Below are 26,140 nucleotides of genomic sequence, written 5' to 3' on the forward strand. Positions count from 1 at the left end.
TTCCGCACAGAAAACATATGTATGGTTCGGTAACCTGTACCTAAGAGAACGTTCGTTCGACCACACACTTGCACCCACACATTCACCTGTCTTGGAGCCATCTGTGTAGAAGTGGACACATGATTAATGATCCATAACGACGTAAGGGAATCGCTGATGGACCTCACTTTCCGGCGCGTTCCTTTTCGTCGCAGGGAGCCAGTTGGTCTTGGTTTTTATTCTGGACTCCTCCCACGGAGGCAGTTTATTTACAACCAGTGCGTCCACTTCTTGCACTTTCAGACCAAAATTCTCACTGCCAAAGTGTATTCTGAGGGTCAGGGGCCTAACGCCTCTGTGGACGAACTGTTCATATTCTTGTGCCAGGGCGACAGGCAGTAGTATTTCTTCTCCTGGTCATCACAATACCACACTTTAACGTTAATTCATCTCAACGTAGCCGGAGAGGAGTGCATTTGCCTCAACTTCCAATCGCGGAACTCTGGTACATGACAGAGCTCCAAGACACATTCGCAGGCATTTATTCTGCAACACATCCATCCTTCTCAGGGTACAGTCACTCACCGAAGCATACACCTGAGAGCCATGGTCTAGTTTATTTCTAATAAGGGTCTCGTACAACATTCATAAGGATTTCCTGTCGTTCCCCAAAATGAACCCGAGAGATACTTAAGAATATTTAACCTTTTATTACAATTCATAATCGAGAAATATATATGCTTTTTCAAATCTAATCTTCGGTCAAAGTTTAATCTAAGAAACCTTACGTTGTTGCAGAAGGGAATCGGGTTGTTTAATCTTAGCTGCAAATTCGGGATTCTAATTTTATAGATAAAACAACGGCGTCACTTTTAGCTGGTGAAAACTTGAATCTCCAGTGTAGCGCCCACTCATTAGCGAGGGGTGCCATACTGCACAATCATCAGCATGAAGCGAGCATTTACGGTTTCAAGGGACGGAAGCTGGGGACAGAATATCATTACTCATAATATTTGATAATGGGCTCAGAACGCTGCCTTGCGGTACCCCATTCTCTTGGACAAATATGAGATTACATTAGATGAAGCGATCTTGACAGCAAATGTTCTGTCATGTAAAAAATTTGAAAAAAAATTGGTAAAGAACCTCTTAAACCAATAGCATAAAGTTTGTTTAAGATTCCGTTTCGCCATATCATGTCAAAGGCTTTTTCCAAATCTAAGAAAACTGCAAATAAACAATATAAAAGTGTCTGAAATGTTATGTTCTAAATTTATCAAATGATCCATTCTGCTTCTGTGTTTACGAAATGCACACTGTTGATCATTTAATAAGTCCTGCAATTCTTAAAAAAAAGCCTGTTATTAACCATTCTCTAGATGACCTTACAAATGCAGTTCGTCATTGCAATAGGTCGAAACTAATTCATATTCGTAAGGCGTCCACAACCTTATGCGATGAGGATGACGTGCGCAAAGTGCCATGAGTTAGGAAACGTTCGAGACGTCCAAATCTCATTGTACAATGCTAACAACTTAGTCAGGTTAGCCTGACTAAGTTGCTGAATCATCTCGTATGAATTACTGTATGGTATATTTTCATCTGTGGCAAAGTCAGTCAGTGTTTGCTCGGCCTGACGTTTGTGGTATAAAAACCGTCGCTCGTGATTGGCCGAGCTACTTTTGTCTGCGAATCTCCTGGCGATAGCGTTGGCTATGTCAACTAGGTCGTTGATGGTACCGTCTTGCGTGGTAAGTTGGGGAATGAATGGTTGTTTGTATTTTCTTGATTGTGGTCCAGCAGACCTGACAGCTAGGTGTGTCCTTATTATCAGCTGGAACATAGCCACGCCAGGAGCCTCTTTTTGCTTGTCGTATTGTTCTCGCATGAGTCCTCGCTCGTTCATATGCAATGTTTTTATGTGAGGCTCTTTGTCGAAAATTCTGTATATTCTATTACGCTCATGCAATGCATCTCGGCAATCTGGTGTCCACCAAGGAACTCTATCCTTTTGTGGATACTGTAGTGATCTTAGGAATAGAGGCCTCAGCAGCCCTGAAGATGGCATTAGTTACAATACTGACCTTTGAGGCAATGTCATCTCCGAACATATCTTGGACGGTTTGTCTTAAGAATGACCCGCAATTTGCCTTCTTATCATCAAACCTAAAAAGAGACGGTCTGATAATATTGTCGCATATATAAGAAAGACAGATTGGGAAGTGATCACTTACCAAGGAGTCGTCAAAAGTACCCAGGTGATGTCATTTACTTTATCTGGGGGATGACAAAGGTCGATGGCTGACATGTTCCTGTCCGATCATCTACACGAGTTCCACTACCATCGTTCAGAAGAGCCAGATTAGAACTGATGAAACAATTTACTATTTGGTTCCCACGAGAGTCTGCCCGTATCCTTCCCCAGTGATGATGATGAGCATTGAAATCTCCAAGAATAAATCTTTTTGTGGCGTAATTGGCTTTGGTTTACATAAATGGCTACTCCATGATCTTCATCTCTTCTATACTGGTGATAGTTATCTAAAACAGCACAATCTTCGACTGTTATATTTAGATTGGTCTCTTTTCGACAGATAACGGATGACCTATATAATACAAGCGACAGTCACAGTTGTGCTTACCTATTCCTAAGACCTCTACAATTTCACTGATTAATACTGAATGCGTTGTTTTAAGATTTCTTTAGCCGAGCAGCCTTGTGAGCTCCGACCCACTCCATTTTTTTGACATAGGTGAATTCAAAGGGGAACGGGATCGGCTCCTAATAGTGGACACGGTATTGTCGCCCATTGATTCCACCGAGGAAGACTTCATCGCGGAAGACCTCCTCACTGGAGCCACAGGAACTACAACGTGCCACATAGTTTATTTCGAAAGTTTCACAAGTTTCATCCCAGACTCTTTCACTTTTGGGGTGAACAGAGCAGGTGGCTTTTGTGTACGAGTCTTGGTCGAGAGTATCGTCACAGTGTCAGTCTGATTCGTCTGGAGTGGTGGGTCCTGGTTCAGCAGTTCGCGTTGTTTGCCTGGCAATTGTGACCATGAGTGACTTACTTTTCAGTGCCATAGTATAGGACTCATTGGGGTTTGGGAGTCTTGTACGTCTCCTTCACTCTCATCCTTGCTTCACCATATAAAATGTTCTCTGTTGCCTTAACTGTGCAGACTTCCTTCTCAAACTTGTACCGAGGACATTCTCGGTACGAGCTGGGGTGGTTACCTCCCCCACAGTTAACACAAAGTGCTACCTTGACCGTACAATTGTCAGCAACGTGGTCCTCGCTGGCACACTTTCCACAACGAGGTGAAAGAGCAAGAAACTTTTCACCGTCGCCATGCTTTTGGCATTTAAAACAACTCAAAGGGTTTGGTATGTAAGGTCTCACAGCTCCCTTAACATAATCTATAGCAATATCTTTCGGGAGTCTAGACTTTCCGAATGGTAGTGTGTCCGGCGAGGAGGGGGGGTGGTTCGAGCAGCGATCACTTCCTCGTCTCCAAGTTCCTTCACAATATTATCCTCACTACGTCCATGACATCAAGACACAAGATTACTCCTCTGCATGAATTCATGGTTACCGGAACTTTCTCAGATTTAATAATTGCCGTCAATCACTTTCATGATGAGGAAGGGGTTGAGCGAAGATGAACCGGTCGCATGTATCATCACGAATATCGCATTTTTTTTTTAAAACTTTATGTCCAGCGTGGGTCGGTCATCATCACTACCCCCTACGAGAGTTGTGGTTGGCTTAAAAGTGTGAATACCAGTGGCGCTAGACCCCAGATTCTGGGATGGCGTACCACCCCAAACAAAGAGTACTCTCGACACCTTACCTCTTTAAAAGTAATACAAGGCAACTGATCAGACAGAAAAAGCGCCCCAAGTAGGGCCGGAAGCACCATTCTTCGTAAGATGTACCAATGGTGCAGCAACACCAGAGACACCGGTAAACACTCACTTGCCTTACCGTACACACACACACACACACACACACTAAACAAATAAAATTGGGGGGAGGGAATGGGGTAAATGCTTCACTAAGCTAAAAGCTAAGCTAAGCAAAAAAATGGTGAATAAGGGAAACCCTATTTTACCAGTTCTTGACGGCCAGTAGTGTATATACGAAATTAGTATAAAATCTTATAATATTCCCATTATTATCATTATGAGTGGAGTATTATTTCTATTGATATATGATGTCTTCAGATTGCTCACTGGTAAAAGAGACTTGGTAAAACTATCACATTAATTTCTATTTTACAGAAATTCCTTTTCGCACCCTTTATCGCACATTATGTTCAAAAGCTGCACAATAGTGCAATCGTCGGCCATGCTGGCTTGTTCACCGTCTGCCATTAAATTTTGCGACAGCTTCGTAATGCCTTTTATTAATATAGAAATAGGCAGTGCTACTGATCTATAGTCACAAGTAGTTCATCTGGATGAAGGTTTGCTTGCATTTAAGTTCCTGTGACTGTTAGATGTACATACATTATTAACGCTCATGTGTCCTCACAATTTTAAGTGAGTACATAGAAAATTGATGTATGATTGAATTGTGCATTAAGTAATATAATGATGTAGTATAATACATATATTCACTTTTGTTTTTATGAATTATTGTCAGACGTAACCCATAGGTAATTATTTAGTCAGGTATTCCTCAAGTTCGGGACGAGGTGAATGACTGCTATATGCAATGGTCCTTGTTTAACTCAAGTGAAGACTGAGTCTCCAAAAAAATCGGTATGTAGCAAATTTGAATTGATTGTAGGGCAGCTATTTTCTTTAAGATTGCATTAATAGAGACCGACATAGACAAAAGTTCCACTTTATCGGCACCACCGAAATTAGGATTTAGGGAAGATGTGCATATCCCTGGACTGTTTGACAACACTTCGAGTCCTGCTAATAGTTCGTTCCCTGATGTTCACTGACACTCCAGCCCCTGCTGACACTTCGGTCTCCTAAGTTCTAATTACCGACACTTTGGCCTTTACTTACCGACACATGAACCCGCTACTAACAGACACTTCGAACCCCTACCAACAGATACTTCTTCAAGCCCTGCTTGTGTCACTGTTGCCTCATATGTAAATACCCTTGTCCTACCCGTCCTTATGTATTGAACAACAGTAATGTCGGTATATACATAAACGTACGAAAAATAACTACATTAAATCACCTCGTTTACTGGTGTTCTTGCCCACTCATATTTTATATTGGAAAAGCATAGCTTTTCTGGTATTTGTTTAGGTCAATCGAATTAGATTTTACAAATAAAGAAATAAATATACATGAAAAAGCAAAAAATGCTCTATTTAGGTAGATTGTAAGAGCAGCAAAATATAAACAGGAAGCTTTATTGAAAGGAGAAATAGGAGCATCCCAAATGAAATTAAGGTTAATGAGAGGGCTTATTAGGTATCTACAGTATACCGTAAAGTGATATGAAAACGAATTACCGGCAAGAATATTGAAAGATGAGAATTGAAGGAAAGATGAATATGCAAAAGCAGCTAACTTTGAGAGATGAACAGATTATAATAACTTAGAGAACATGACAAGTCAAGAAAAAATAAAGAAGTGACAGAGATTGGAGAAGGGAATTAGAAAGGAAGTCAGTTTAGAAGCTCACAGAATCTGGAAGAAAAATAAATTTTAGAGAAAAAATGTATGATAATAGATCAGTATCCATTATGTTTCGATATTGAACAAATAATCTCCCTTTAAAGAATGAATAGATTTTCAGAAGGAAATATAACCAGTGATTGTTGTAAAGCAGTGATAGAAATTTTTTATTCTGCTTTGAGGTGTCATGAGTGCAACAAAGAAAGAAGAAAAAAGAAAATTACAGCAACCATATATTACCAAACAATCTCAGATGATGCATGAAATATTCTTTGAAACCAAGTATATTAGATATTCAAAAGACTTGATAAATAGATTCTAGAGATTAAGCAAATGAAGTGGGAAGAAAGAAGGGAATAATTAGATTGGACACAGATGAGTGTAACAAAAACTAGAGCATGATGCAGTGTGGTCTTTGATACAATATACAGGGAGGAGCTCATGAAAAAGTGAAGGCTTCCATCATACAGCTGACCTAAACTGTTAAACCAAACCAAACCTTGTGTAACCCACATTAGGGGATGAGCTGTTGTGTTGGCCAACACTTTGGCTTGTATCGACAGTTTGTCCCTATAATATTTACTGACTCTGGCTTTGTCATTTTCTTTGAATGGTTGAATTACTACTGTATCTCAGAGAAAAGTTCTGTTGCTTTTATCCTTTTATCTTTTCTTTCCACGATAATTTATAATTTCTGTTTTACTTTCCTTGCTTTCATTTTGAATGCTCCTATTCACTATCTTATTGCTCTTCTCTTGGTATATTTCAGTGCTCCTGAAAAATGCTTTTATACAGCATGTTCTGCTCTATGGAGTCCGTATACTTCCGTTTCTTTTAAATTTAACATGGTTTGATTTGGTTGATCCATACAAAATGATTTTACACTAAGTAGTTTATCACAACTTTGTGCTATGACAGTAAATCATACTTCCTATTTAGCTTTTTGTAAACAATCTCTTTTTATATATTGAAATGATTTTCCTTGTAATTTATTGTGATCCCAAGGTGTTTAATTTCTTCCATAGCTTTTATGCTCATTATATTTTCTGGCTGTTTTTTCATGTTAAGAATACTTATAGTACTTTCATCATTTAGCTTTTAGTAAAAAATATTTTTTATTCAAATAATTTTGCTCTTAATTTCTTGTGATTCCGGTGTTTCATTTTTTCCATTGCTTTTATGCTTTTTATATTTTCTGGTTGATTTTCATGTTAAGAATGATTATATTACTCATGTCATTTGGCTGTTTGTGAAAGATTTCCTTTTTGTATGTGGAAATATATTTGCTTGTAATTTATTGTCATTCCAAGGTGTTTAATTTCTTCTATTGCTTTTCTGCTCCTAATATTTTTTGGCTGTTTTTTCCTGTAAGGAATGATTATATTATTCTTGTCTTTATGTCTCATCCAAAGTCTGTATCTTTATCGATCATTCATCTACCTCATCCATTGTTTTTGTTAGGATCAGCCCAGTGCCTGTAGGAAAAGTATGTTTAACTTTTATCCGCATAAAGTTTTCATGTTTTCTCCATTTCTTATACGATTTCATAGGTCTCAAGTTTAAACAGCATGTTAGACCTAGCTTGTACATCCCTGTCATACCCCATTTATTATGTTTATTGCCACATTTTTTTTCTTTTCTGTGGCTTAAACATGTCCCTTTTATAAATGTTTGCTAATGTGAATATAAATTTTGAATGCATTTTTGATCAGTTGATATGCTAATTAAGTTTCCCATTTTTACATAATCAAAAGCTGTAAAAAGAATCCATTGCTATCACTATCAATGCCTATCCTCTTTTATAGCTTATTTTCTTTACAAATTTTGATAGGAATATATTGTTTTTAATGTAGCCTCCATCTGTACAGCCACTGTGATTTTCTCCTCATTCTCAAAAATATGGTTTTCAGATTGTTTTACAATGCTAGTTGCCATGAAAATTTTTATAAATTGAGTGTTCAAATTACAGAGGTATAAGTTTTGTTGAGTATTCCTGGGAAATTATATGGTAGGGTTTTGATTGAGAGGGTGAAGGCATGTACGGAGCATCAGATTGGGGAAGAGCAGTGTAGTTTCAGAAGTGGTAGAGGATGTGTAGATCAGGTGTTTGCTTTGAAGAATGTATGTGAGAAATACTTGGAAAAGCAAATGGATTTGTATGTAGCATTTATGGATCTGGAGAAGGCATATGATAGAGTTGATAGATATGCTCTGTGGGAGGTATTAAGAATATATGGTGTGGGAGGCAAGTTGTTAGAACCAGTGAAAAGTTTTTATCGAGGATGTAAGGCATGGGTATGTGTAGGAAGAGAGGAAAGTGATTGGTTCTCAGTGAATGTTGGTTTGCAGCAGGGGTGCATGATGTCTCCATGGTTGTTTAATTTTTTTATGGATGGGGTTCTTAAGGAGATGAATGCAAGAGTTTTGGAGAAAGGGGCAAGTATGCAGTCTGTTATGGATGAGAGAGCTTGGGTAGTGAGTCAGTTGTTGTTTGCTGTTGATACAGCACTGGTGGCTGATTTGGGTGAGAAACTGCAGAAGCTGGTGACTGAGTTTGGTAAAGTGTGTGAAAGAAGAAAGCTGAGAGTAAATGTGAAGAAGAGCAAGGTTATTAGGTACAGTAGGGTTGAGGGATAGGTCAATTGGGAGGTAAGTTTGAATGGAGAAAAACTGGAGGAAATGAAGTGTTTTAGATATCTGGGAGTGGATTTAGCAGCGGATGGAACCATGGAAGCGGAAGTGGATCATAGGGTGGGGGAGGGGGCGAAAATTCTGGGAGCCTTGAAGAATGTGTGGAAGTCGAGAACATTATCTCGGAAAGCAAAAATGGGTATGTTTGAAGAAATAGTGGTTCTAACAATGTTGTATGGTTGCGAGACGTGGGCTATGGATAGAGTTGTGCGCAGGAGGATGGATGTGCTGGAAATGAGATGTTTGAGGACAATGTGTGGTGTGAGGTGGTTTGATCGAGTAAGTAACGTAAGGGTAAGAGAGATGTGTGGAAATAAAAAGAGCGTGGTTGAGAGAGCAGAAGAAGGTGTTTTGAAATGGTTTGGGCACATGGAGAGAATGAGTGAGGAAAGATTGACCAAGAGGATATATGTGTCGGAGGTGGAGGGAACGAGGAGAAGAGGGAGACCAAATTGGAGGTGGAAAGATGGAGTGAAAAAGATTTTGTGTGATCGGGGCCTGAACATGCAGGAGGGTGAAAGGAGGGCAAGGAATAGAGTGAATTGGAGCGATGTGGTATACCGGGGTTGACGTGCTGTCAGTGGATTGAATCAAGGCATGTGAAGCATCTGGGGTAAACCATGGAAAGTTGTGTAGGTATGTATATTTGCGTGTGTGGACGTATGTATATACATGTGTATGGGGGTGGGTATGGCCATTTCTTTCGTTTGTTTCCTTGCGCTACCTCGCAAACGCGGGAGACAGCGACAAAGCTCAAAAAAAAAAAATATATATTCTTTCTTTCTTTCATACTATTTGCCATTTCCCGCATTAGCGAGGTAGCGTTAAGAACAGAGGACTGGGCCTTTGAGGGAATATCCTCACCTGGCTCCCTTCTCTGTTCCTTCTTTTGGGAAAAAAAAATGAGAGGGGAGGATTTCCAGCCCCCCGCTCCCTTCCCTTTTAGTCGCCTTCTACGACACGCAGGGAATACGTGGTAAGTATTCTTTCTCCCCTATCCCCAGGGGAGAATAATGAAACCAAATATAAAACTGATACTTCAATGACTGGGCACAAGTCGAAAACTAAATTAAGCAATGTGCAACAGTAAAAATGTTTGGGATGGAGACAGCTGCATGCCAAAAAATTAATTTACATGTCCTCTTTTTTCTGGGCAGCTACAGCCACAGCTACAACTTGCTGCTTGGCCTGGTGAGCTTGTAGTACAGCTACAGCCTCTTCAACCTTTGCTTTAAGAGATGTACGGTCTTCCAGCATATGAAGGAGGTCAGAGTTGTCGATCTCCAATAACATGCCTGTGATCTTTCCAGCAAGTTCTGGGTATATTTCACGAATGAGAGGGAACAGGCGTTCTCCTAACATCTGTTTTTGTTCCTGAGGCATGGCAGAAGCCAACATTGATGGTGTTAGTGGCTCCTGTCCTTGAATATGCACTGCTGGTTGAGCAACTGGGGCCACAGCAGCAGCAGAAGCTGGGCCACCACCAGAAACAGCAGGGGGATTTCGCATATCATTAGTGTACTTGTAGTTGGAAGCTCTTGCAGCATTGGAGAGAGCAGCAGGTGGTGGGACACCACCAGCAGTTGGTGCCACAGGCCTAGCTGCCTGCAGCAAGTTTGGAATTTGCTGCTACTGGGCAGCCGCAGCTGCAGCTGCCATAGGACGGAAATTGCGGAGACCTGGCTGTGCTTGACGAGGAGCGGACCTGAATGGTGCTGCTTGCATGGGGAATGCAGTGGTAGCCTGAGCACCGGCCCGCACCTGTGCTGCTGGTTGTGCTGGCCAATGAGGAGTGGCTCTGATTTGAGTCATTTGGGGGTGTAGAAATGCTGAGCCTGAGGCATGGTTGGCATGAAATAGCTAGTGCCACCTGGCTGGAACATTTGTCCCATTTGCTGCATGCGCATACCAGCAACACACTGCATATACTGTGAAGCTAGATGTGCTTTACGATCTTCACAACGCTGGGCTAGGGCAACATAGAGAGGTTTGCTCACAAGGATACAACCATTCATCTCTGTAACTGCACGTATTGCTTCCTCTGGTGTTGAAAAACAAACAAATCCAAAGCCCTTGGAACGGTCATCCTCAGTCATTACCTTAGCACTAGTAATTGTGCCATAGTTAGAGAATTCTTTTCGAAGTCTTTCATCATCAGTGGAGTCATCGAGATTCTTGATGTAAAGATTGACACCTTGGTACCTGTTCATGCGTTCTATTTTCATCGTTTCAAACTTCGTTTTAAGTTTGGCATGGCATTCCCCTCTCTTTTATATATATATATATATATATATATATATATATATATATATATATATATATATATATATATATATATATTTTATCCCTGGGGATAGGGGAGAAAGAATACTTCCCACGTATTCCCTGCGTGTCGTAGAAGGCGACTAAAAGGGGAGGGAGCGGGGGGCTGGAAATCCTCCCCTCTCGTTTTTTTTTTAATTTTCCAAAAGAAGGAACAGGGAATTGGGCTAGGTGAGGGTATTCCCTCAAGGCCCAGTCCTCTGTTCTTAACGCTACCTCGCTAATGCGGGAAATGGCGAATAGTTTGAAAGAAAAAGAAGATATATATATATATATATATATATATATATATATATATATATATATATATATATTTTTTTTTTTTGCTTTGTCGCTGTCTCCCGCGTTTGCGAGGTAGCGCAAGGAAACAGACGAAAGAAATGGCCCAACCCACCCCCATACACAATGTATATACATACACGTCCACACACGCAAATATACATACCTATACATCTCAATGTACACATATATATACACACACAGACACATTACATATATACCCATGCACACAATTCACACTGTCTGCCTTTATTCATTCCCATCGCCACCCCGCCACACATGGAATACCATCCCCCTCCCCCCTCATGTGTGCGAGGTAGCACTAGGAAAAGACAACAAAGGCCCCATTTGTTCACACTCAGTCTCTAGCTGTCATACAATAATGCCCGAAACCACTGCTCCCTTTCCACATCCAGGCCCCACACAACTTTCCATGGTTTACCCCAGACGCTTCACATTCCCTGATTCAATCCACTGACAGCACGTCAACCCTGGTATACCACATCGATCCAATTCACTCTATTCCTTGCCCTCCTTTCACCCTCCTGCATGTTCAGGCCCCGATTACACAAAATCTTTTTCACTCCATCTTTCCACCTCCAATTTGGTCACCCACTTCTCCTTGTTCCCTCCACCTCCGACACATATATCCTCTTGGTCAATCCTTCCTCACTCATTCTCTCCATGTGCCCAAACCATTTCAAAACACCCTCTTCTGCTCTCTCAACCATATTCTTTTTATTTCCACACATCTCTCTTACCCTTACATTACTTACTCGATCAAACCACCTCACACCACATATTGTTCTCAAACATCTCATTTCCAGCACACCCACCCTCCTGCGCACAACTCGCACCCATACAACATTGTTGGAACCACTATTCCTTCAAACGTACCCATTTTTGCTTTCCGAGATAGTGTTCTCGACTTCCACACATTCTTCAAGGCTCCCAGGATTTTCGCCCCCTCCCCCACCCTATGATTCACTTCCTCTTCCATGGTTCCATCCGCTGCCAGATCCACTCCCAGATATCTAGAACACTTTACTTCCTCCAGTTTTTCTCCATTCAAACTTACCTCCCAATTGACTTGACCCTCAACCCTACTGTACCTAATAACCTTGCTCTTATTCACATTTACTCTTAACTTTCTTCTTTCACACACTTTACCAAACTCAGTCACCAGCTTCTGCAGTTTCTCACTTGAATCAGCCACCAGCGCTGTATCATCAGCGAACAGCAACTGACTCACTTCCCAAGCTCTCTCATCCACAACAGACTTCACACTTGCCCCTATTTCCAGAACTCTTGCATTCACCTCCCTAACAACCCCATCCATAAACAAATTAAACAACCATGGAGACATGACACACCCCTGCCGCAAACCTACATTCACTGAGAACCAATCACTTTCCTCTCTTCCTACACGTACACATGCCTTACATCCTCGATAAAAGCTTTTCACTGCTTCTAACAACTTGCCTCCCACACCATATATTCTTAATACCTTCCATAGAGCATCTCTATCAACTCTATCATATACCTTCTCCAGATCCATAAATGCTACATACAAATCCATGTATAAAGGAAAGAGACAGGAGGTCAAGAGAAAGGTGCAAGAGGTGAAAAAGAGGGCAAATGAGAGTAGGGGTGAGAGAGTATCATTAAATTTTAGGGAGAATAAAAAGATGTACTGGAAGGAGGAAAATAAAGTGCGTAAGACAAGGGGGCAAATGGGAACTTCAGTGAAGGGCGCTAATGGGGAGGCAATAACAAGTAGTGGTGATGTGAGAAGGAGATTGAGTGAGTATTTTGAAGGTTTGTTGAATGTGTTTGAGGATAGAGTGGCAGATATAGGGTGTTTTGGTTGAGGTGGTGTGCAAAGTGAGAGGGTTAGGGAAAATGATTTGGTAAATAGAGAAGAGGTAGTAAAAGCTTTGCGGAAGATGAAAGCTGGCAAGGCAGCAGGTTTGTATGGTATTGCAGTGGAATCTATTAAAAAAGGGGGTGACTATATTGTTGACTGGTTGGTGAGGTTATTTAATGTATGTATGACTCATGGTGAGGTGCCTGAGGATTGGCGGAATGCGTGCATAGTGCCATTGTACAAAGGCAAAGGGGATAAGAGTGAGTGCTCAAATTACAGAGGTATAAGTTTGTTGAGTATTCCTGGTAAATTATATGGGAGGGTATTGATTGAGAGGGTGAAGGCATGTACAGAGCATCAGATTGGGGAAGAGCAGTGTGGTTTCAGAAGTGGTAGAGGATGTGTGGATCAGGTGTTTGCTTTGAAAAATGTATGTGAGAAATACTTAGAAAAGCAAATGGATTTGTATGTAGCATTTATGGATCTGGAGAAGGCATATGATAGAGTTGATAGAGATGCTCTGTGGAAGGTATTAAGAATATATGGTGTGGGGGGGCAAGTTGTTAGAAGCAGTGAAAAGTTTTTATCGAGGATGTAAGGCATGTGTACGTGTAGGAAGAGAGGAAAGTGATTGGTGCTCAGTGAATGTAGTTTTGTGGCAGGTGTGTGTGATGTCTCCATGGTTGTTTAATTTGTTTATGGATGAGGTTGTTAGGGAGGTGAATGCAAGAGTTTTGGAAATAGGGGCAAGTATGAAGTCTGTTGTGGATGAGAGAGCTTGGGAAGTGAGTCAGTTGTTGTTCGCTGATGATACAGCGCTGGTGGCTGATTCATGTGAGAAACTGCAGAAGCTGGTGACTGAGTTTGGTAAAGTGTGTGAAAGAAGAAAGTTAAGAGTAAATGTGAATAAGAGCAAGGTTATTAGGTACATTAGGGTTGAGGGTCAAGTCAATTGGAGGTAAGTTTGAATGGAGAAAAACTGGAGGAAGTAAAGTGTTTTAGATATCTGGGAGTGGATCGGGCAGCGAATGGGACCATGGAAGCAGAAGTGAATCATAGGGTGGTGGAGGGGGCGAAAATCCTGGGAGCCTTGAAGAATGTGTGGAAGTCGAAAACATTATCTCGGAAAGCAAAAATGGGTATGTTTGAAGGAATAGTTGTTCCAACAGTGTTGTATGGTTGCGAGGCGTGGGCTATGGATAGAGTTGTGCGGAGGAGGGTGGATGTGCTGGAAATGAGATGTTTGAGGACAATGTGTGGTGTGAGGTGGTTTGACCGAGTAAGTAATGTAAGGGTAAGAGAGATGTGTGGAAATAAAAAGAGTATGGTTGAGAGAGCAGAAGAGGGTGTTTTGAAATGGTTTGGGCAGAGGGAGAGAATGAGTGAAGAAAGATTGACCAAGAGGATATATGTGTCGGAGGTGGAGGGAACGAGGAGAAGTGGGAGACCAAATTGGAGGTGGAAATATGAAGTGAAAAAGATTTTGAGTGATCGGGGCCTGAACATGCAGGAGGGTGAAAGGCGGGCAAGGAATAGAGTGAATTGCATCGATGTGGTATACTGGGGTTGACGTGCTGTCAATGGATTGAATCAGGGCATGTGAAGCATCTGTGGTAAACCATGGAAAGTTGTGTGGGGCTTGGATGTGGAAAGGGAGCTGTGGTTTCGGGCATTATTGCATGACAGCTAGAGACTGAATGTGAACGAATGGGGCCTTTGTTGTCTTTTCCTAGCGCTACCTTGCACACATGAGGTGGAGGGGGATGTTATTCCATGTGTGGCGAGGTGGCGATGGGAATGAACAAGGGGAGACAGTGTGAATTGTGTTCATGTGTATATATGTATGTGTCTGTGTGTGTATATATAAGTGTACATTGAAAAGTATAGGTATGTATATTTGCGTGTGTGGACGTGTATGTATATACATGTGTATGGGGGTGGGTTGGGCCATTTCTTTCGTCTGTTTCCTTGCGCTACCTCACAAACACGGGAGACAGCGACAAACAAAAAAATAATAAATAAATAGATATATATATTTTATTATTATTATTTTGCTTTGTTGCTGTCTCCCGCGTTTGCGAGGTAGCGCAAGGAAACAGATGAAAGAACTGGCCCAACCCACCCCCATATACATGTATATACATACATGTCCACACACGCAAATATAAATACCTATACATCTCAATGTACACATATATATACACACACAGACACATACATATATACCCATGCACACAATTCACACTGTCTGCCTTTATTCATTCCCATCGCCACCTCGCCACACATGGAATAACATCCTCCTTCTCCCTCATGTGTGCGAGGTAGCGCTAGGAAAAGACAACAAAGGCCCCATTCGTTCACACTCAGTCTCTAGCTGTCATGCAATAATGCCTGAAACCACAGCTCCCTTTCCACATCCAGGCCCCACAGAACTTTCCATGGTTTACCCTAGATGCTTCACATGCCCTGATTCAATCCATTGACAGCACGTCGACCCCGGTATACCATATCGATCCAATTCACTCTATTCCTTGCCTGCCTTTTACCCTCCTGCATGTTCAGGCCCCGATTACTCAAAATCTTTTTCACTCCATCTTTCCTACTCCAATTTAGTCTCCCACTTGTCGTTCCCTCCACCTCCGACACATATATCCTCTTGGTCTATCTTTCCTCACTCATTCTCTCCATATGACCGAACCATTTCAAAACACCCTCTTCTGCTCTCTCAACCACACTCTTTTTATTTCCACACATCTCTCTTACCCTTTTATTATATATATATCTATATATATATATATATATATATATATATATATATATATATATATATATATCTCGGAAAGCAAAAATGGGTATGTTTGAAGGAATAGTGGTTCCAACAATGTTGTATGGTTGCGAGGCGTGGGCTATGGATAGAGTTGTGCGCAGGAGGATGGATGTGCTGGAAATGAGATGTTTGAGGACAATGTGTGGTGTGAGGTGGTTTGATCGAGTAACTTAAGGGTAAGAGAGATGTGTGGAAATAAAAAGAGCGTGGTTGAGAGAGCAGAAGAGGGTGTTTTGAAGTGGTTTGGGCACATGGAGAGAATGAGTGAGGAAAGATTGACCAAGAGGATATATATGTCGGAGGTGGAGGGAACGAGGAGAAGAGGGAGACCAAATTGGAGGTGGAAAGATAGAGTGAAAAAGATTTTGTGTGATCGGGGCCTGAACATGCAGGAGGGTGAAAGGAGGGCAAGGAATAGAGTGAATTGGAGCGATGTGGTATACCGGGATTGACGTGCTGTCAGTGGATTGAATCAAGGCATGTGAAGCGTCTGGGGTAAACCATGGAAAGCTGTGTAGGTATGTATATTTGCGTGTGTGGACGTATGTATATACATGTGTATGGGGGGGGTTGGGCCATTTCTTTCGTCTGTTTCCTTGCACTACCTCGCAAACGCGGGAGACAGCGACAAAGTATAATAAAAAATAAAATAAAAAATATATATATATATATATATATATATATATATATATATATATATATATATATATATATATATATATATATATATCTATATTTATTTTATTTATTTTGCTTTGTCGCTGTCTCCTGCGTCTGCGAGGTAGCGCAAGGAAACAGATGAAAGAAATGGCCCAACCCACCCCCACACACATGCACACACACACACATCCACACACACAAACATACACACCCACACATCCCAACATACACACATATATACACACACAGACACACACATATCCCATCGCCACCCCGCCACACACGGAATAACATCTCCCTCCCCCCCATGTGCTTGAGGCAGTGCCAGGAAAAGACAACAAAGGCCCCATTGGCTTACACTCAGTCTCCAGCTGTCATGCAATAATGCCCAAAACCACAGCTCCCTTTCCATATCCAGGCCCCACAAAACCTTCCATGGTTTACCCAAGATGCTTCACATGCCCTGATTCAATCCATTGACAGCACGTCGACCCCGGTATACCACATCGATCCAGTTCTCTCTATTCCTTGCCCGCCTTTCACCCTCCTGCATGTTCAGGCCCTGATCACTCAAAATCTTTTTCACTTCATCTTTCCACCTTCAATTTGGTCTCCCTCTTCTCCTTGTTCCGTCCACCTCCGACACATATATCCTCTTAGTCAATCTTTCCTCACTCATTCTCTCCATGTGCCCAAACCATTTCAAAACACCCTCTTCTCTTCTCTCAACCATACTCTTTTTATTTCCACACATCTCTCTTACCCTTACAATACTTACTCGATCAAACCACCTCACACCACATATTGTCCTCAAACATCTCATTTCCAGCACATCCACCCTCCTGCGCACAACTCTATCCATAGCCCACGCCTCGCAACCATACAACATTGTTGGAACCACTATTCCTTCAAACATACCCATTTTTGCTTTCCGAGATACTGTTCTCGACTTCCACACATTCTTCAAGGCTCCCAGAATTTTCGCCCCCTCCCCCACCCTATGATTCACTTCCGCTTCTATGGTTCCATCCGCTGCCAAATCCACTCCCAGATATCTAAAACACTTTACTTCCTCCAGTTTTTCTCCATTCAAACTTACCTCCCAATTGACTTGACTCTCACCCCTACTGTACCTAATCACCTTGCTCTTATTCACATTTACTCTTAACTTTCTTCTTTCACACACTTTACCAAACTCAGTCACCAGCCTCTGTAGTTTCTCACATAAATCAGCCACCAGCGCTGCATCATCAGCGAACAACAACTGACTCACTTCCCAAGCTCTCTCATCCACAACAGACTTCATACTTGCCCCTATTTCCAAAACTCTTGCATTCACCTCCCTAACAACCCCATCCATAAACAAATTAAACAACCATGGAGACATGACACACCCCTGCCGCAAACCTACATTCACTGAGAACCAATCACTTTCCACTCTTCCTACACGTACACATGCCTTACATCCTCGATAAAAACTTTTCACAACTTGCCTTGTGTCGTGTGAGGTGGTTTGATCGAGTAAGTAACGTAAGGGTAAGAGAGATGTGTGGAAATAAAAAGAGCGTGGTTGAGAGAGCAGAAGAGGGTGTTTTGAAATGGTTTGGGCACATGGAGAGAATGAGTGAGGAAAGATTGACCAAGAGGATATATGTGTCGGAGGTGGAGGGAACGAGGAGAAGAGGGAGACCAAATTGGAGGTGGAAAGATGGAGTGAAAAAGATTTTGTGTGATTGGGGCCTGAACATGCAGGAGGGTGAAAAGAGGGCAAGGAATAGAGTGAATTGGAGCGATGTGGTATACCGGGGTTGACGTGCTGTCAGTGGATTGAATCGGGGCATGTGAAGCGTCTGGGGTAAACCATGGAAAGCTGTGTAGGTATGTATATTTTGCGTGTGTGGACGTATGTATATACATGTGTATGGGGTGGGTTGGGCCATTTCTTTCGTCTGTTTCCTTGCGCTACCTCGCAAACGCGGGAGACAGCGACAAAGCAAAAAAAAAAAAAAAAGAAGAAAAAAAAAAACTTGCCTCCCACACCATAAACTCTTAGTACCTTCCACAGAGCATTTCTATCAACTCTATCATATGTTTTCTCCAGATCCATAAGTGCTACATACAAATGCATTTGCTTTTCTAAGTATTTCTCACATACATTCTTCAAAGCAAACACCTGATCCACACATCCTCTACCACTTCTGAAACCACACTGCTCTTCCCCAATCTGATGCTCTGTACATGCCTTCACCCTCTCAATCAATACCCTCCCATATAATTTACCAGGTATACTCAACAAACTTGTACCTCTGTAATTTGAGCACTCACTCTTATCCCCTTTGCCTTTGTACAATGGCACTATGCAAGCATTCCGCCAATCCTCAGGCACCTCACCATGAATCATACATACGTTAAATAACCTTACCAACCAGTCAACAATACAGTCACCCCCTTTTTTAATAAATTCCACTGCAATACCATCCAAACCTGCTGCCTTGCCGGCTTTCATCTTCCTCAAAGCTTTTACTACCTCTTCTCTGTTTACCAAATCATTTTCCCTAACCCTCTCACTTTGCACACCACCTCAACGAAAACACCCTATATCTGCCACTCTATCATCAAACACATTCAACAAACCTTCAAAATACTCGCTCCATCTCTTTCTCACATCACCACTACTTGTTATCACCTCCCCATTAGCCCCCTTCACTGAAGTTCCCAATTGCTCCCTTGTCTTATGCGCTTTATTTACCTCCTTCCAGAACATCTTTTTATCCTCCCTAAAATTTAATGATACTCTCTCACCCTAACTCTCATTTGCCCTCTTTTTCACCTCTTGCACCTTTCTCTTGACCTCCTGTCTCTCTTTTATACATCTCCCACTCATTTGCATTTTTTCCGTGAAAAAATGTCTAAATGCCTCTCTCTTTTCTTTCACTAATAATCTTACTTCTTCATCCCACCACTCACTACCCACCTCCCATGCTTCTCATGCCACAAGCATCTTTTGCGCAATCCATCACTGCTTCCCTAAATACATCCCATTCCTCCCCCACTCCCCTTACCTCCTTTGTTCTCACCTTTTTCCATTCTGTACTCAGTCTTTCCTGGTACTTCCTCACACAAGTCTCCTTCCCAAGCTCACTTACTCTCACCACCCTCTTCACCCCAACATTCTCTCTTCTTTTCTGAAAACCCATACAAATCTTCACCTTCGCCTCCACAAGATAATAATCAGACATCCTCCAGTTGCACCTCTCACCACATTAACATCCAAAAGTCTCTCTTACGCGCGCCTGTCAATTAGCACGTAATCCAATAACGCTCTCTGGCCATCTCTCCTACTTACATATGTGTACTTATGTATATCTCTCTCTTTAAACCAGGTATTCCCAATCACCAGTCCTTTTCCAGCACCTAAATCTATAAGCTCTTCACCATTTCCATTTACAACGCTGAACACCCCATGTATACCAATTATTCCCTCAACTGCCACATTACTCACCTTTGTATTCAAATCACCCATCAGTATAACCCGGTCTTGAGCATCAAAACCACTAACAGACTCATTTAGCTGCTCCTAAAACACTTGCCTCTCATGATCTTTCTTCTCATGCCGAGGTGCATATGCACCAATAATCACCCATCTCTCTCCATGAACTTTCAGTTTTACCCATATTAATCCAGAATTTACTTTCTTACATTCTATCACATACTCCCACAACTCCTGTTTTAGGAGTAGTGCTACTCCTTCCCTTGCTCTTGTCCTCTCACTAACCCCTGACTTTACTCCCAAGACATTCCCAAACCACTCTTCCCCTTTACCCTTGAGCTTCGTTTGACTCAGAGCCAAAACATCCAGGTTCCTTTCCTCAAACATGCTACCTATCTCTCCTTTTTTCACATCTCGGTTACATTCACACACATTTAGACACCCCAATCTGAGCCTACGAGGAGGATGAGCACTCCCCGCGTGACTCCATCTTCTGTTTCCCATTTAAAAAAGTTTAAATACAAGAAGAGGAGGATTTCTGGCCCCCCGCTCCCGTCCCCTCTAGTCACCTTCTACGACATGTGAGGAATGCGTGGGAAGTATTCTTTCTCTTTTTTTTTTTTTTTTCCAAGAGAACGAACAGAGAAGGGGGCTATATGAGGATATTCTCTCAAATGCCCAGTTCTGTGTTCTTAACGCTACCTCGCAAATGCGGGAAATGGTGAATAGTATGAAAGAAAGAAAGAAAGATATATATATATATATATATATATATATATATATATATATATATTATTTTTTTTTTAGCTTTGTTGCTGTCTCCAGTGTTTGCGAGGTAGCGCAAGGAAACAGACGAAAGAAATGGCCCAACCCACCCCCATACACATGTATATACATACGTCCACACACGCAAATATACAATACCTACACAGCTTTCCATGGTTTACCCCAGACGCTTCACATGCCTTGATTCAATCCACTGACAGCACGTCAACCCCGGTATACCACATCGATCCAATTCACTCTGTTCCTTGCCCTCCTTTCACCCTCCTGCATGTTCAGGCCTCGATCACACAAAATCTTTTTCACTCCATCTTTCCACCTCCAATTTGGTCTCCCACTTCTCCTCGTTCCCTCCACCTCCGACACATATATCCTCGTGGTCAATCTTTCCTCACTCATTCTCTCCATGTGCCCAAACCATTTCAAAACACCCTCTTCTGCTCTCTCAACCACGCTCTTTTTATTTCCACACATCTCTCTTACCCTTACGTTACTTACTCGATCAAACCACCTCACACCACACATTGTCCTCAAACATCTCATTTCCAGCACATCCATCCTCCTGCGCACAACTTTATCCATAGCCCACGCCTCGCAACCATACAACATTGCTGGAACCACTATTCCTTCGAACATAGCCATTTTTGCTTTCGGAGATAATGTTCTCGACTTCCACACATTCTTCAAGGCTCCCAGGATTTTCCCCCCCCTCCCCCACCCTATGATCCATTTCCGCTTCCATAGTTCCATCTGCTGCCAGATCCACTCCTAGATATCTAAAACACTTTACTTCCTCCAGTTTTTTTCCATTCAAACTTACCTCCCAATTGACTTGACCCTCAACCCTACTGTACCTAATTACCTTGCTCTTATTCACATTTACACTTAACTTTCTTCTTTCACACACTTTACCAAACTCAGTCACCAGCTTCTGCAGTTTCTCATATGAATCAGCCACCAGCGCTGTATCATCAGCGAACAACAACTAACTCACTTCCCAAGCTCTGTTATCCCCAACAGACTTCATACTTGCCCCTCTTTCCAGAACTCTTGCATTCACCTCCCTAACAACCCCATCCATAAACAAATTAAACAACCATATATATATATATATATATATATATATATATATATATATATATATATATATATATATATATGAAATATCAGATTGGGGAAGAGCAGTGTGGTTTCAGAAGTGGTAGAGGATGTGTGGATCAGGTGTTTGCTTTGAAGAATGTATGTGAGAAATACTTAGAAAAGCAAATGGATTTGTATGTAGCATTTATGGATCTGGAGAAGGCATATGATAGAGTTGATTGAGATGCTCTGTGTATGAAGAATATATGGTGTGGGAGGCAAGTTGTTAGAAGCAGTGAAAAGTTTTTATCGAGGATGTAAGGCATGTGTACGTGTAGGAAGAGAGGAAAGTGATTGGTTCTCAGTGAATGTAGGTTTGTGGCAGGGGTGTGTGATGTCTCCATGGTTGTTTAATTTGTTTATGGATGGGGTTGTTAGGGAGGTGAATGCAAGAGTTTTGGAAATAGGGGCAAGTATGAAGTCTGTTGTGGATGAGAGAGCTTGGGAAGTGAGTCAGTTGTTGTTCGCTGATGATGCAGCGCTGGTGGCTGATTTATGTGAGAAACTGCAGAAGCTGGTGACTGAGTTTGGTAAAGTGTGTGAAAGAAGAAAGTTAAGAGTAAATGTGAATAAGAGCAAGGTTATTAGGTACAGTAGGGTTGAGGGTCAAGTCACTTGGGAGGTAAGTTTGAATGGAGAAAAACTGGAGGAAGTAAAGTGTTTTAGATATCTGGGAGTGGATCTGGCAGCGGATGGAATCATGGAAGCGTAAGTGGATCATAGGGTGGGGGAGGGGGCGAAAATCCTGGGAGCCTTGAAGAATGTGTGGAAGTCGAGAACATTATCTCGGAAAGCAAAAATGGGTATGTTTGAAGGAATAGTGGTTCCAACAATGTTGTATGGTTGCGAGGCGTGGGCTATGGATAGAGTTGTGCGCAGGAGGATGGATGTGCTGGAAATGAGATGTTTGAGGACAATGTGTGATGTGAGGTGGTTTGATCGAGTAAGTAACGTAAGGGTAAGAGAGATGTGTGGAAATAAAAAGAGCGTGGTTGAGAGAGCAGAAGAGGGTGTTTTGAAATGGTTTGGGCACATGGAGAGAATGAGTGAGGAAAGATTGACCTAGAGGATATATGTGTCGGAGGTGGAGGGAACGAGGAGAAGTGGTAGACCAAATTGGAGGTGGAAAGATGACGTGAAAAAGATTTTGTGTCATCGGGGCCTTAACATGCAGGAGGGTGAAAGGAGGGCAAGGAATAGAGTGAGTTGGATCGATGTGGTTTACCGGGGTTGACGTGCTGTCAGTGGATTGAATCAGGGCATGTGAAGTGTGTGGGGTAAACCATGGAAAGCTGTGTAGGTATGTATATTTGCGTGTGTGGACGTATGTATATACATGTGTAAGGGAGTGGGTTGGGCCATTTCTTTCGTCTGTTTCCTTGCGTTACCTCGCAAATGCGGGAGACAGCGACAAAGCAAAAAGAAAAAAAAAAAAGAAAATGAAAAATGTAAGAAATAATTTAGAAAACTGAAACTTCTAGCTGGAATTGTAATGAAAAATGAATGTCATATAATGGTTCAACCTCTGGCTATGGGAAAGGGAAATGTATAATTTATTTACACAAACGTCAATAGTAGTTTTCTTCAATTTATATATATATATTCCCATACACATACATATACATATACATATCAACATATACATACACACACAGAAATATATAGATATACACATGTAAATTTTCATACTTGCTATCCTTCATCCATTCCTGGTGCTACCCTTTCCTGCAGGAAACTAAATCGCTACCCCCTGCTTCAGCAAGGTAGCTCCAGGATATCAGACAAAAAAAGCCACATTTGTGTACACTCAGTTTGTAGCTGTCATATGAAATGCACCAAAACCACAGCTTCCTATCCACATACAGGCATTAATGGGATGGCCTTGATGAAGATTTCAGCTGCTGGTGCCATCTCAGCTAACATAAAAGAGTGTCATGGGCATACATTTTAGCTCAAATAAGGCAAAATACATTTTCTTCAACAGGTCTGTTAACATACATAATGATTTACCAATTAAGGCGTGTAACAGTAGCATTATAGACATGTTTTAAAATAGACTTGATAAACATCTCACTTCATGTCCTTGACTACCATTCTTTGTGCCTCCTTAGTCACAGTTACAGTTTGCAAGTTTTTCTCATTGAAAAACTTTCTGATATCTCCCACAATCACAAATAGCCTCGAATGGACCCATTGGCCTGATGCTGTTTGAATAGTTTTAGATTCTTTTGTATCTGAAATGGTGAAAGGTTTGTACACATAATGAAGAATAAAATGATAAATGGAAGGAAAGAGAGCAAGAACTAGTTGATACAGTTATAGAAAGAGTGGAAGAGAAAGTGGGAAGTAGGAAACATCATGATGTTTAACTTACCACACCCTCATAAAGAGAATGGTAAAGAGAAGGAAAATGAAGATAAGGACAAATGTGATGAGAAAATTAAAGTGAGATTGGGAATAGATAGTTACAGAAGAGAATTGGTAAAAAGAACAAGGATAAGGGAAAATACTAATACTACACCAACTGTAAAAAAACTTAGTAAGGGAAACATAAAAAATAAAAGCAATCAACAAAATGATTGTTAGATCTTAGCTTTTAAGGAAAGATCCTAAAGAAAATATTGAGATGACTGGATTTGCTCCTGAGATGACAAAGAAAGAAAGAGCATCAGAAAATAAAGGGGAGAAGGAGGAAGATGGGGAAAAATAGTAAATCTATATGAAGGGATCCTTGACAAAGTAAGTTCATACAAAAACCAGATAAAAATCTAAACATATATACCAAAGATTTCTGAATCAAGGTGATTTATTAACAGGGGTTTACAAAGCCAAAAATATCAAAATTAGAAGAACTGACAAAACGAGACAATATACATCAAACTGAAATGCAGATGAGGGTGAAGACAGATTTGTATAAGCGAATCTGAGGGAATTGCTAGATGGAAAGAGCTGGGAAATGATGATACTACACAGAATTAATAAAAACAATATTTAAAACATACACAAAGTAGATATAAGGATTACATAGAGTTATATGTATATAGAATAATTTTTTTTTTTTTATTATACTTTGTCGCTGTCTCCCGCGTTTGCGAGGTAGCGCAAGGAAACAGACGAAAGAAATGGCCCAACCCCCCCCATACACATGTATATACATACGTCCACACACGCAAATATACATACCTACACAGCTTTCCATGGTTTACCCCAGACGCTTCACATGCCTTGATTCAATCCACTGACAGCACGTCAACCCCGGTATACCACATCGCTCCAATTCACTCTATTCCTTGCCCTCCTTTCACCCTCCTGCATGTTCAGGCCCCGATCACACAAAATCTTTTTCACTCCATCTTTCCACCTCCAATTTGGTCTCCCTCTTCTCCTCGTTCCCTCCACCTCCGACACATATATCCTCTTGGTCAATCTTTCCTCACTCATTCTCTCCATGTGCCCAAACCACTTCAAAACACCCTCTTCTGCTCTCTCAACCACGCTCTTTTTATTTCCACACATCTCTCTTACCCTTACGTTACTCACTCGATCAAACCACCTCACACCACACATTGTCCTCAAACATCTCATTTCCAGCACATCCATCCTCCTGCGCACAACTTTATCCATAGCCCACGCCTCGCAACCATACAACATTGCTGGAACCACTATTCCTTCAAACATACCCATTTTTGCTTTCCGAGATAATGTTCTCGACTTCCACACATTCTTCAAGGCCCCCAGAATTTTCGCCCCCTCCCCCACCCTATGATCCACTTCCGCTTCCATGGTTCCATCCGCTGCCAGATCCACTCCCAGATATCTAAAACACTTCACTTCCTCCAGTTTTTCTCCATTCAAACTCACCTCCCAATTGACTTGACCCTCAACCCTACTGTACCTAATAACCTTGCTCTTATTCACATTTACTCTTAACTTTCTTCTTCCACACACTTTTCCAAACTCAGTCACCAGCTTCTGCAGTTTCTCACATGAATCAGCCACCAGCGCTGTATCATCAGCGAACAACAACTGACTCACTTCCCAAGCTCTCTCATCCCCAACAGACTTCATACTTGCCCCTCTTTCCAAAACTCTTGCATTTACCTCCCTAACAACCCCATCCATAAACAAATTAAACAACCATAGAATAAATGTGAATATAAATTCAATTCATCGGATTAAAATCATACATTTATTCTATATACATATAAGGATGTAAGGCATGTGTATGAGTAGGAAGAGAGGAGAGTGACTGGTTCCCAGTGAGTGTTACTCTGCGGCGGGGGTGGGTGATGTCCCCATGGTTGTTTAGTTTGTTTATGGATGGAGTGGTTAGGGAGGTAAATGCAAGAGTTTTAGAGAGAGGCTTAAGTATGCAGTCTGTTGTGGATGAGAGGGCCTGGGAAGTGAGTCAGCTGTTGTTCGCCAATGAGAAAGCTCTAGCTAGTG

The 26,140-nt window shown here is 41.6% G+C and overlaps 1 protein-coding gene and 1 pseudogene across 6 annotated transcripts in view; one reads left to right on the forward strand and one right to left on the reverse strand.

Moving 5' to 3' along the window:
* The first annotated feature begins 4,330 nt into the window (after positions 1 to 4,330).
* LOC139759413 (uncharacterized) overlaps positions 4,331 to 26,140 on the forward strand; it is a 115,781-nt gene continuing 93,971 nt past the window's right edge. For 4 of the 6 annotated variants that reach the window (XM_071681498.1, XM_071681503.1, XM_071681499.1 and 1 more), the window contains exon 1: positions 4,661 to 4,750. The gene's annotated coding sequence lies outside the window, so the exon portion shown is untranslated. Of the gene's footprint in view, positions 4,453 to 4,660; positions 4,751 to 26,140 lie in introns of those variants that run through there. The other 2 variants (XM_071681501.1, XM_071681502.1) reach the window with 1 other exon arrangement.
* LOC139759401 (polyadenylate-binding protein 4 pseudogene) lies at positions 9,340 to 10,590 on the reverse strand (annotated as a pseudogene).

This window comes from Panulirus ornatus, chromosome 33, assembly GCF_036320965.1.
Source record: "Panulirus ornatus isolate Po-2019 chromosome 33, ASM3632096v1, whole genome shotgun sequence".
NCBI lineage: Eukaryota > Metazoa > Arthropoda > Malacostraca > Decapoda > Palinuridae > Panulirus > Panulirus ornatus.